The sequence below is a fragment of the Aquarana catesbeiana genome, linkage group LG09, assembly GCF_042186555.1.
Source record: "Aquarana catesbeiana isolate 2022-GZ linkage group LG09, ASM4218655v1, whole genome shotgun sequence".
Lineage (NCBI taxonomy): Eukaryota > Metazoa > Chordata > Amphibia > Anura > Ranidae > Aquarana > Aquarana catesbeiana.
This window is the reverse complement of record NC_133332.1, coordinates 294,455,883-294,469,190: the sequence shown is the minus strand read 5'-3', so window position 1 is coordinate 294,469,190 and position 13,308 is coordinate 294,455,883. Positions and strand designations below refer to the sequence as shown.

The 13,308-nt window shown below is 42.8% G+C and overlaps 1 long non-coding RNA gene across 1 annotated transcript in view; it reads right to left on the bottom strand.

Annotated features, from left to right (window-relative positions):
- Positions 1 to 13,056, bottom strand: part of LOC141108649 (uncharacterized) — a 109,254-nt gene extending 96,198 nt beyond the window's left edge. The window contains exons 1-3 of the long non-coding RNA XR_012236100.1: positions 12,972 to 13,056; positions 9,534 to 9,627; positions 6,392 to 6,469 (exon numbers count right to left, since the gene is read on the bottom strand). This is a non-coding gene — a long non-coding RNA (uncharacterized lncRNA). The remainder of the gene's footprint in view (positions 1 to 6,391; positions 6,470 to 9,533; positions 9,628 to 12,971) is intronic.
- Between the last annotated feature and the right edge of the window lie 252 nt (positions 13,057 to 13,308).

Genomic DNA, 13,308 nt, shown 5'->3' with positions numbered 1-13,308 from the left:
CACTAATGAGGCTGCACTGAAGGGCACTGGTGAGGCAGTACTGATTGGCACTGATGATGAGACACTTATATGCGGCACTGATAAGCAGAACTGATGGGCACTGATAGGTGACACTGATATACAGCACTGGTGGGCACTCATAGGTGGCACTGATGGGCACTCATAGGTGGCACTGATGGGCACTCATAGGCGACACTGATGTGCACTGATAGGTGGCACTGATAGGCATGGATAGGTGGCACTAGAGGGCACTTATAGGCAGCACTGATGGGCAGCACTGATCGGGAGACACTGGCAGGCATCACTGATGGGCACAGAGTGCCATCCTAATGGCCAATGATTGACATCCCTGGTGGGCTCTAGTGGGCTTACCTCATGTTCCTGGATGGGCATTCTCTGGTGGTCCTGGGTGGGCATCCCTGATGGCCATGGGTGGGCATCCCTGGTGGTGGCTTCTCCTGTTGGACGTCATATGTCGCCCCGTCAGGATAATGAAACCACTTCTCAGCCGTCATTTTGTTATATGGCGGGCGGGAAGTGGTTAACCACTTGCCGACCGTGCTATAGCCAAAACATTGGTCTTGTGTTTGTGGACCTAGGAAGGACACACTACACTAAAATCCCACTATACTGAAACACTACACTAATAAACTACACTGAAACTACACGATATTGATACACTATACTCAAACTACAGTATACTCACACTATACTAACACTCTACACTCTAAGTCACAATAACACACTAACTCGCTAGTAGCAAACTGAGCCCTGCTCTATCTATCTCCACTCCAACAGCACACTGCAAAAGCTTTCTGTGAGAAGGAACCTTTTATAGTGTGGGGTGGGACTATGAGCACTGAGAAATCATTGGACAAAGTCATCATGACTTTGTCCAATCATGGCTCTGACAGTGTTCTGCGCACTGATTAGGTGAAGCTTTGCATCTGACCAGCGGTCAGATGCATTGCTTAAGCCAATCAGGGCCCTAGTATGCACTCTGCGGCATGCAGTGCATTGTAGGGTGCTTGGCGGGTGAACATCACGCAGAGCGCTCTGCAAATTTGGGTGTTCGCCGAACAGGCGATGTTTGGGCCGAACTTTTGCTTGGCTCGAACTGTTCACCCAACTCTAGCTGCAACCAAGGGTCTTCTACCCCTTAAATTCCTTTCTTGTGGACTAGTTGCCTAATCTGCTTCCAGTGATGTTCTCCTGAAGAAAATCCTTGGGTGAGGCCTAGTGTCACGTGGCATCACTACTATGGAGGGGCTCCTCCTTCAGAAACTTTTATGTACAAAGTTTTTTTTTTGCTAACAGGATTATAACCCCCTGTTAGCAGAATGTACAGATAATTAGTTTAGTGTGAGGATGTATTTTCTTCTGTTTCTTGCAGGACCATCATGAACGGCTGTCGTCCTGCCTAGTTCTGGACTTTTAGGACTGCTCCTGCTATTCTTACAGTCATGCTGGGAGGGCTTCTCTTTTGGGGGAAGTGCTCCAGAAAACATGTACATATGTTGACATTGACAGATCTTTCTACCTACAGGGATCTGTAGTCAGGATGTACACATTATGTATATGGTTTCTGTTTTTGAAAGAAAATATATAAATCATCTATTTTTGATACCACATATTTATTTGTACAAAGCCCTTTTCCAGGTTTATTCCCTTTTTCCCCTTCCCATTTTTGCTTATGGGATGCCCTTGCTCCTGGGTGTCTGTTTTTCCAGACGATGGGGAAACGGCTGCTTTTTGAGAGAGGTGACTATAGCACCCTCTAGTGTATGCTACTAATGTGAGAGTAGAAAAAAAGCATATTTATGGGTCATTAAATTATGTCAGGGTTACTAGAGGCCAGGGCTGGATGACTCCTCTTGGCAGCTCCCTGGTCCCTCCCCATGGTGTCTACAAGGTTGAAGAATCTTCTAGCACTAGAGGGTAGGGGTTAGGAAGGGCTGATATTAATGTTTATGGGGTCTCCAGAAGTGGGTTGACAGAGGACTGAGACAACCCCATAAATAGACATGGACCCAGGGCCGATCCTGGATGGGGTGCATGGGGTGGCCAGTTTCAGTGTTAAAGAGAATCAGCATCACTGAGGTCTCCAGAAGAAGAAACCTGTAAAGAAAGCCTCCATATATATACACATACATACATTCATACATAGTAGATTATCCCAATCGCCATTTTGTTTTTGCTCCCTTGCTCACTTGGCCCCTTTGGCTTTGGTGCCTCCATGATGGCTGCCGACGGACCCAGCCTGATCTTGGGGTAAGGCATTCCTGTACCTTTTTTGTTGTAGTAATCTGCTGTTGAGGACACTATGCTGTTTTTGTTGCCTTCAATACTATGACATTATGTACTCTTGTAGTGTCCTGCTTCCCTTCACTTTTGCCCTGAAGAAGCGGGCGACCATGAAGCATGTCAAGTTCAATGGCCTACACTTACTGATCTCCTCTGGAGAAGGGTTTCCTACCCTGGGGGTGTAGTGACCATCAAGAGGGATAAAAAACAGGTCTATACCTTGTATGTTTATATGATCTTTTTATATATTATTTTGTAAAACTATATGTACATGTAGCACTAACTCGGTGGAGCTGCTGGTTTAAGCGGGTCTGTTACCTTCACCTTGCTTCCCTCTGTTTCACCGGCATCAGGTCTAGGGTTCCATTGAGTTTACTTCTGGACGACACATGCACCAACTCTGGAGTATGTTTTCAATGCTTTATTGAACAGACAAACTTTAGGTAATAGCAGGAAAGAGGCGGAAAAGGAAACTTTCAGGAGAAACTCAAATATCTTCTTATAGAATCTTAGCGGCAAATTTCCTGGTAGAATTCAGATAATTAGGTGGAATGTGCTCCCCTTGTGGGACACACTCCTTGCTCGTCTGGATAGGCCTCTCTCACCGGTCTAGCAGCCAGTACGCAGCACGAATCAAAAGTCTCTGCCACAGACTTGTTCAGGGGGGTAAATCCGTACGATCCTCTGCCACAGGATGTATCAGATTTCTCTGCAGTGAAAGTCAGTCACAGTGCCTGAACCTTAAAGCCGAACCGGCAACACTATGCTGTATAGTTACTTCTTTTGGAAACGTCCTTCGCCTGAGTCACCAGGCCCTTCTATAGACCAGCACGCTGCGTGATCTCTGCAAGACGGGTCCTCCCCTGGAATCTCCTCGGCCGTCCAGCTTCGTCACACAGGACCCACAGCTCAGGACCATTCCTCAGCCACGGTGGTAGGCCCCAGACAAGCCTCTGGACCCACCCCTGCGCCGCTATATCGTGGGCCTCCCGATCGGAGGACCACGAGGTAGCTCCTTAACGCATACCTGTCGGCCAGGAGGGCCAGCAGGTGGCTGTAAAAACGACCCTAGAACATGGTGTCTGTCCCATAAATACCCTCTTCCCAGAATGCTACTCGGAGGACCACCTCCACCGATCTTGTCTCCAAGACAGAGGAGCATCCATACGCTTCGACACGTTGCCTTTCCAACACTGACCAGTAGCAACAGCGACACCCACCGGTCAGCACGGAAGCACACACAACGTCAGCCAAGCTGGAACAGAGGCAAACTTCCAACCTTCCTACGCACAATTTACTAAATTTACCTAATCTGCGGTAGATTGTAAATCTACCAGCGCTACATACACAATAAAAAATGTATTTTAAATTCTTGTTGTAACAAAGTATTGAAGTGTTGCCATTTTGAGGGAGCGGTAAGTGTCAGATTTTTTCCCCCCTAAAGATATAAGGATTCTGACCCAATACCTAAAGTTTGACCCAAGAATAGAGAATATTTAATTTGGCCTGGCCAAAGAGATTGTTGGCTCTAGTATTGAGACCTCATACTCCAATCCAGGGCCGGAATCTATCCGTCTGATGTGGAGGTGCAGTAAAAATTGTTAGGGGGGGCAGAGGATGGGAGTTCAGCAGAACAGTATACAGAAACAGGAATCAGTAGGGCAGAGTACAGTTGGGTTAGCAGGGCAGTGTCAAATGTGTGAATGGGGGGAAAAAAAAAACCCACTGGTTGAACACAAAGAAAAATTCTGATGTATGGGCTGAGCTTATGTTAAAGAAGAACTTCATTAAAACCAGCAACAGTTGAGACAATGATCATCTTGGTCAGGTCTATGTACAGTATATCTATGCATATTGTACAGAGTACAGGGGTTAAGAGCAAGCAATAAACAAAACAGAGTACAGCAGTCAGGATAAGTGCCACATTCACAACATGGTCCTCCCTTGCATCCACGTCTCCAAAGTCCCACCCTTACATTAGTCCCACTTTATAGCAGAGTATCGCCCCTTGCATCAGAGTGTGGCCGAGTGCCCCCTTACACATACACTATAGTGGGACGCCTGCCTTAACATGCACATGAACTTAAATGGCATCCCAGTCTTAGTCCGTAGGGTTCAATATTGAGTTGGCCCACCCTTTGCAGCTATAACAGCTTCAACTCTTCTGGGAAAGCTGTCCACAAGGTTTAGGAGTGTGTCTATGGGAATGTTTGACCATTCTGCCAGAAGCACATTTGTGAGGTCAGGCACTGATGTTGGATGAGAAGGCCTGTCTCACAGTCTTCTCTCTAAATCACCCCAAAGGTGTTCTATCAGGTTGAGGTCAGGACTCTGTGCAGGCCAGTAAAGTTCCTGCACCCCAAACTCACTCATCTGTGTCTTTATGAACCTTGCTTTGTGCACTGGTCCAAATCATTTGGTGGAGGGGGGGGGATTATGGTTTGGGGTTGTTTTTCAGGGGTTGGGCTTGGCCCCTTAGTTCCAGTGAAGGGAACTCTTAAGGCGTCAGCATACCAAGACATATTGGACATTTGCATGCTCCCAACTTTGTGGTAAGGGTTTGGGGATGGCCCCTTCCTGTTTCAACATGACTGCACACCAGTGATCAAAGCAAGGTCCATAAAGACATGGATGAGCCATTTTGGGTGGAGGAACTTGACTGGCCTGCACAGAGTCCTGACCTCAACCAGATAGAACACCTTTGTGATGAATTAGAACAGAGACTCCGAGCCAAGCCTTCTCGTCCACGAGCCTGACTTCACAAATGGAAGAAACATTCCCAAAGACACATGCCAAAACCTTGTGACAGCCTTCCCAGAAGAGTTGAAGCTGTTGAAGCTGCAAAAGGGTGGGCCAACCCAATAGTGAATCCTATGGACTAAGACACCATTAAATTTCATGTGCGTGTAAAGCAGGCATCCCAATACGTTTGGTAATATAGCGTAGGTTTTTTTATTTAAATTTTTATTTCTAAAACAAAAAGCAGTAGGCTCCATTCACACATGGGTGTTTGCCATTGGTGATTCAGCCCGCAAATCCAAAATGCTGTGCAAAAAATGACAAATTACACAACGCTTGTTTAGGTGCCACTCATTTCAGTGGCACCTAAACGTGGGTGTAATTTTGCCACAATAAATCAGCCTGTAATAGCGGAAAACCTCAGTGCTCAAAGCCGACGCCCAAAAAGAAGCTCCTGGTACGTTTTGAGGGACAAGCTTCATGCGTTGCAATTTTGCCATGATCACATAGCAAAATGGAACATACGTTTAGGTGACATTGAAATGAATGGCACCTAAATAAGTGCTGTGCGATTTGTCATTTTTGCACAGTGTTTTGGTATCCCAAATCAGCCCGCAAAACACTTAGGTGTGTCTGGAATCCAAGTCAACATAAAACATTCTAGAAAAATTGAGCAAGTTGAAAAATGGTTTATAGTATGGTTGACTGTTCAGTATGCAACTGGGTTTAGAAACAAGAACAGGGCACATAGCAAAGTGCAATAGCCAAACAGCCAATCAGCAACTGACCCATTGCCATTTTACAGCAGTCATGTGATTGTTTGCTTTAAGAGCATTACACATCGTACTTTCAATTGAATAAGCCCCAATTGTCACTGAGCTATTAAACAATTCCCAGTCATCACCAAAGGGGGTGCCAGCTTCCCAGTCATCGCCAAAGGGGGTGCCAGCTTCCCAGTCATCACCAAAGGGGGTGCCAGCTTCCCAGTCATCGCCAAGGGGGGTGCCAGCTTCCCAGTCATCGCCAAGGGGGTGCCAGCTTCCCAGTCATTACCAAGGGGGTGTCAGCTTCCCATTCATTACCAAGGGGGTGTCAGCTTCCCAGTCTTTAAATAGGGGAGACATGCTGCCCATTGACAACCAAGGGGAGAAATGCTTCCCATTGACAACCAAGAGGAGACATGCTTTAACACTGAAAAACAATGACAAAGGGATGCATGCTTCCCATTGAACACCAATGGGGTGAAAGTGCCCTGTATTGCAGGGGTTTAAGGGTAAATTTATCTTTAAAGAAAAAAAATATATATATTAAAATTTAAAAAGAAAAAAAATATGTACCCTTCACTTACTTTAGATCGAACAGCAGTCCAACCATGCTGCTCATTCCAGAGTGCTGCTCATTCCAGTGTGCTGTTCATTCCAGAGATCTGCAACGAGATATTGGTAACATTAAAAAACACAAGAAGGATGATATGGGGCTGTAGGCCCCAATTATAACATGAAAAACTTTTAAAACTAATTATATCCACTCAACTGTAACATTGACAAGCCTTGCATTTTAAAACAATAAAATAATTTCCTGCCTTCTAAAACAATAAAGCATTTAGCAGTAAAAACATACATCATTTTCACATTAAACAATATGGATCTAATTCTGACTAATAACTGTAACTAAAGCCTAACAAAAAAAAGAAATGCTACAATGGCCTTGGGAGGGGGTCCTGTCTAAATCCTGTCTAAATCCTAGGTGCAACAAATCTATGTGCATTGCGTCTGAACTCTGCTCTGTTGGGACTACAAAGCTTGAAATCAACGGGAAATCAATTGCAATGCATTCTATGCTGCGCCAGGCTGGGCATAAATCAGCAGCAAAGGGGAATTATTTGCATTGTATACAAACAATGCTACAGTGGGGGCTTGATTGCGCAACACATCATTTGCATTTCATATAACTGGCTCCACTAGAGCAGCCAATCACTATGTGCATTGCTTATGAACTCTGCTCTGTTGGGACTACAGAGCAGATGCGCAAGGTGAAATCATTTGCAATGCATTCTATACACTGCTCCAAGTTGGGCATATAAATGAGCAGCGGAGGGGGAATTATTGGCATTGTATACAAACAATGCTACAGTGGGCTTGATTGCGCAACACATCATTTGCATTTCATATAAACAAAAGATCGGCTCCAGTAAAGCAGCCAATTACTATGTGCATTACCTATGAAATCTGCTCTGTTGGGACCACAGAGCATATGTGCAAGGGGAAATCACTGGCAATGCATTCTACACTACTCCAAGGTGGGCATACTAATGAGCAGCAAATGGGTAGTTAACAGCATTGTATACAATGCTACAGTGGGCTTGGGAGGGGGTCCTGTCTAAATCCTGTCTAAATCCTAGGTGCAACAAATCTATGTGCATTGCGTCTGAACTCTGCTCTGTTGGGACTACAAAGCTTGAAACCAATGGGAAATCAATCGCAATGCATTCTATGCTGCGCCAGGCTGGGCATAAATCAGCAGCAAAGGGGAATTATTTGCATTGTATACAAACAATGCTACAGTGGGGGCTTGATTGCGCAACACATCATTTGCATTTCATATAACTGGCTCCACTAGAGCAGCCAATCACTATGTGCATTGCTTATGAACTCTGCTCTGTTGGGACTACAGAGCAAATGCGCAAGGTGAAATCATTTGCAATGCATTCTATACACTGCTCCAAGTTGGGCATATAAATGAGCAGCGGAGGGGGAATTATTTGCATTGTATACAAACAATGCTACAGTGGGGGCTTGATTGCGCAACACATCATTTGCATTTCATATAAACAAAAGGCCGGCTCCAGTAAAGCAGCCAACTACTATGTGCATTGCCTATGAAATCTGCTCTGTTGGGACTACAGGGCATATGCGTAAGGGGAAATCACTGGCAATGCATTCTACACTGCTCCAAGGTGGGCATACTTATGAGCAGCAAATGGGTAGTTAACAGCATTGTATACAATGCTACAGTGGGCTTGGGAGGGGGTCCTATCTAAATGTTGCTCTAACAAATGGGCAGCAAGGAATATCTATGTGCATTGTGCCCGAACTCTGCCCTGTTAAGCCAACTACTGACTACACTATATGTGGAGATTAATGAATAGTTTTCATTGAAAGCTTTCATATTTTTTAAAATAGATTAGTTTAAACCTATTTGTGTGGGAATGGCATGTGTCATACCTTTTCCCCTTAGGGGAGAAGGCATCTTGACCCAGTGCCTTAAGTCTGACCCAAGAATAGGGCACGTTGATTTTGGCATGGCCGAAGTGTTTGTTGACTGTAGTATGGTGCCCTCATACTCTAACCAAGAAAAACTAAAAACCATTCCAAGATCAACACTCCGTATTCCCAGGAAGAAAGGATGAACAGTTAGAAGAGTATCCCCCATTCCCTTCATAAGCCATAGTGAAACATCTAGACTGCCTGCCAGGTTGCCCTGGGAGCAGTTGGAGAAGAGACGGAATCAGATCCAGCCCTGGCCTTCTCGGAGGAATGGGCACTCTTCCCCCGGTCCAGCAAGGACTGAGATTGACCCAGTCGCTCTACCTTCTACTTCAGAACAGCCTAGCAACCAGACTAGATGCCCAATTATAGCTTACAATGGAAATGTAAGATGTTCTTGCAACAGCCGCCCTTTACTTCCAGAGAGCGGGGGCTCTCTGTAGACTTTCCCAAGTGGGATGAGAGTGAAATCCCTGCTCAGCCATTCATCCCCTGCAGAAACCAGTGTCCTGTGGGGTAAGCACAAGATGTGGGTTGTTGAGACCGAGACTCGGATCCATCAAAGCTTATAAGGACCACACTAACCCACGACCAAGGAGATCATTTACTCCTAGAGAATTCAGACTGAACCTGAATATCCCTCAGATCCCAGAACTTAAGCATCATGATTAAAGCTCATAACTCAGGCAGTTGACTGAGCTATAGACTTTCTCATTCCTAACTCAGTCTAGCAAAATTCTTGGGTCCACACAATTGAGTGGCTAAACCCAAGCAATGAGTTATGATTAAAGCTCATAAACTCAGGTAGTTGATTGAGCTATAGTTTCTCTCCTTTCTAATTTGGTCTAGCAATATTTTTTGGGTCCACAAAATTGAGTGGCTAAACCCAATTAATGAGTTATGTTTGAAGCTCATAACCCAGGCAGTTGATTAAGCTATACTCTTTCAATATCCTAACTCGATCTAGCAATATTTTTGGGTCCACAAAATTGAGTGGCTAAACCCAAGCAGTGAGTTATGATTAAAGCTCATAACTCAGGCAGTTGATTGAGCTATAGACTTTCTCCTTCCTAACACGGTCTAGCAATATTTTTGGGTCCATAAAATCGAGTGGCTAAACCCAAGCAATGATTTCTGAAAAAAGCTCATAACTCTGGCAATGCTTTTATAGCACGTTAGACACATTTTTGTATCATCCTTAATGAGTTTTATGTAGGTACCCACCATTTGCTAATGCTGCAGGAGCAGAAAAGGGATTCCATCTTGCTTGGAGTGTGCCTGGCTTCCCATCTTGCTTGAAGAGATCATGGCTTATCAACTAGTCATGGAAAAGAGAACATTTACAATGGCATCATGCCTACTTATCCAGAGATAATGAAATCTGAGGTTCGGGTTAAAAATACACAATCTAAACCATGGCATGATATACATTTTTTTTTACAGTTAACCTAAAATGCTTGGTGCATGGTTGTTATGGTTAAACCTGCTTCAATATCTCCAGGTCACTTAACCCTTGAATCCCTAAAGCTGGCCATGCACGTCTCAGTTTTTCATTCAGCCAATTGGTTAAATTTAAAAAAAAAAATAAATAAAAAACAACAAAAAAAAACTGACCGGATTCCTCCATCCACACACAATGTGGGGGTTGGAATCTTCCCCACTGTATTATTGTATTCTGACAGCAGGGAGACTTCCCTGCTGTCAAAATATACAGATAATCTCTCCAGCCTATGACACTGACCGATTGAGAATATACTGCCTTCTGTTCAACCACAGTGGCCACACATGGATCCAAATTCAGCTTTAGTTACTCTAAGGTTGGCCATACATGGAAGATTTTTTTTTAAAGTGGGCTGATCAAAAAAAAACAAAAGAACTGAACCGATTACCACATTGACACAAGTGGGGTCAAAAGAGAAATCCTTCCTGCTTGGTTATTGTATTCTGACAAAGGGGAGATGACTCCACTGTCAAAATACACTAATAAGCACTTATTGAAAGTAAAACCTTCCAACAAGCCGGTTCGAGAGAAGTCAATTGTTAGAGCAAAGTTTGAGGAATGGGAACAGCCATAGATGGATAGAAGATTCGGCTGGTTCCTGCTGAACCGGTCGAATTCCATTCCATCTATGGCCAGTTTCAGTGTTAAAGAGTATCTGCATGACTGAGGTCTCCAGAAGAAGAAACCTAAGAAGAAACCTGTGAAGAAAGCCTCCATATTTTTCCTCCGTTTATGCCTAATCAAAAAAAGGAAAACCCGTGAAAATTATAGCCGACAAAAAACACATGCATTGCTTTATTTGCAATAAAACATTAACTAATAGACCCCCTAACATGACGCCACAAACTGCTCACTACTTCCTAGACGTATTACCAGAACATTTTTCAGTGACCTTAGTCTGCAAAAAGCAAAATGACTCTAGCTAGCTATCCTATCATAGTTCAAGGAAAATGTCAAAGCATAGTGGTACTGCGAACATTAATTAGGTACAGATGTTCCTTATCCCTACTGGAATAGTATACAGAAAAATGGACAAAGAATGGGATTTTAATGGCACCACAACTAAAGGTAAGTTAAAAAATAGAATCTATTGAAAGGTTGATGATTTTAGGTAAAAAAAAAAAAACAATCCCAATTACAAATACATAAATAGTGCACTATATTTTTTGTCTGTTGACCCCAACTGAACTATGCTGCTGTCAGCACTAATCCTCATTTTAAAATAGGGAGCCCCCAATCATCATAGTGTGTATATGGTGGTAAAAACCACCATGGTTCACCGATACCCAGTAGTGGCTTAATTGAGGGGTGGTGATGTCCAGCTTAGCGACTTGCTCAACATGTTTTGCGTATTTATACGCTTCTTCAGGAGCTTGAGGGTTACAGTGCTTACATCTATAAAAAAAAGTAGCTCTAACATCATTAGGATATCTCAAATGTTCAAAAACATAAGTATAGAGTGTTACATATTAGCCTCTGCAAAGTCATGCGGAACACCACATAATACTTACAAAACCATGAAAAGACCACATGAGGAGGACTGTTAGGGCAATATTGACTCCCAGATCAAAGGTTGATATGGGGAGACACCTAAAGATAACCGTACACAAGGATGTAACCCAGGCATGGACTGCATATAGTGTATTAACAGATTCAACTAAGGACGGCAACTTACTAGAGTATAGAAACTATCTCAATTAGGAGGCATGGAGACAAATAATCCTGTTTCGTCAAAAGGAGGATGATATGTATTGCCCTGAAAATCAATGTGTTTACAGGTCTATTTATTCTTACCTTCCGCTACTGAATAAATATCTATCTAGTATTAATAATCAGGCTCTTTATAATCCCAAGGCAAGAATGAATAGACCTGTAAACACATTGATTTTTACATATATCTCAGTTTTGGAGATCTACACAGTGATTGTTTTTTGGTGATTTTTTTCAGAGCAATATATATCCTCCTTTTGACTAAACAGGATTATTTGGCCCCATGCCTCCTAAATTGTTTCTATACTCCAGTAAGTTGCCTTCCTTTGTTGAATCTGTTAATAGCCTATATGCAGTCCATGCCTGGGTCACATCCTCGTGCATGGTTATCCTTAGGTGTGTCTCCATATCAACCTTTCATCTGGAGGTCATTATTGCCCTAACCGTCTACCACTCATGCAGTCTTTTCTTGGTTTTGTTAGTATTACGTGGTGTGAATTTGTGGAGGCTAATATGTAACGCTCTATACTTATGTTTTTGAATGTTTGAGATATCCAATATGTTTATATCTACTTTATTATAGATGTAAGCACTTTAAACCTCAAGCTCCTGAAGAAGCGTATAAATACGCAAAACATCTTGAGCAAGTTGTTAAGCTGGATATCACCACCCCTCAATTAAGCTAATATTGGATATCTGGATATCAGGGAACCATGGTGGATTTTACCACCATATACACACTATGATGATTGGGGGCTCCCCATTTTAAATTGAGGATTAGTGGTGAAAATCAGCATAGTTGCAATATATATGTATTTGGGATTGTTTGTTAACCCGAAATCATCAAACTTTTCAATAAATCCTATTTTCTAACTCACCTTTAGTTGTGCCTCCATTAAAATCCCATTCTTTGTCCATTTTTCTGTAGCTATCCTACCAACCCTATATGCTGTGCACATCATACAACAGACCATAATTGTACCATCACCATAAGCCCAATACCAAGGGGCCCCTAGTGGTACAGGAAAGGGAAGAACCCCAAAATATACACAGGAACAAGCCAGAAGGTAAAAACACCTCAAGATTACCTGACTTGCAGCAACCTGTCCTACCCAGGCCACAGAGGTCTATTGTGCCTCTTATGCAACCAGGGTAGTTTTAAGAAACTGCTTTAATTAGTACAAAGGTCTTAGCAGAACAAGGTTTTCAAAATGTAATCGTGTACAGAGCACAAATGAACAGAAATGAGACGGTTTGTAAACATTAATAATCCTTGCATTTCCTGTAAAAGTCTTGAGGAACAGTCTTTAAAATATCCTTATACCAAGATACTTGAGCTTAATACACACGATATAATAAAACAAAATATTATATTATAATACAATATATATTGTATAATAATGTTTCCCTAAAATGTGCCACAGCATGTATAGATTAAATTTGATACATACCTCTAATTTCTCAGCAGTTGACTCTTGAACAGCCCATCATTGCCATAGTTCAGTCTTGATGGTCATCTCACCATCTACAAAATAAATATAGGCATTGGGATCCCATAAAAACATAAGCAGTGAAACTGAAGAATATGCGTTGGGTGTAATGAACAACGGATAATGAAAATTGAAGTTAGCCATTTAAAGTATTGAAGTTCTAATGGACAGCTCAAAAGGAGAAGAAGAGTTTATGTAGAACGTACCTATATCCGAATACAAATGGGGAACAGGATTTTCTTTGTATCGTTATAAAACATTTAAAAGAGAATTTAAAATTCACAATTTTTGTATTGTG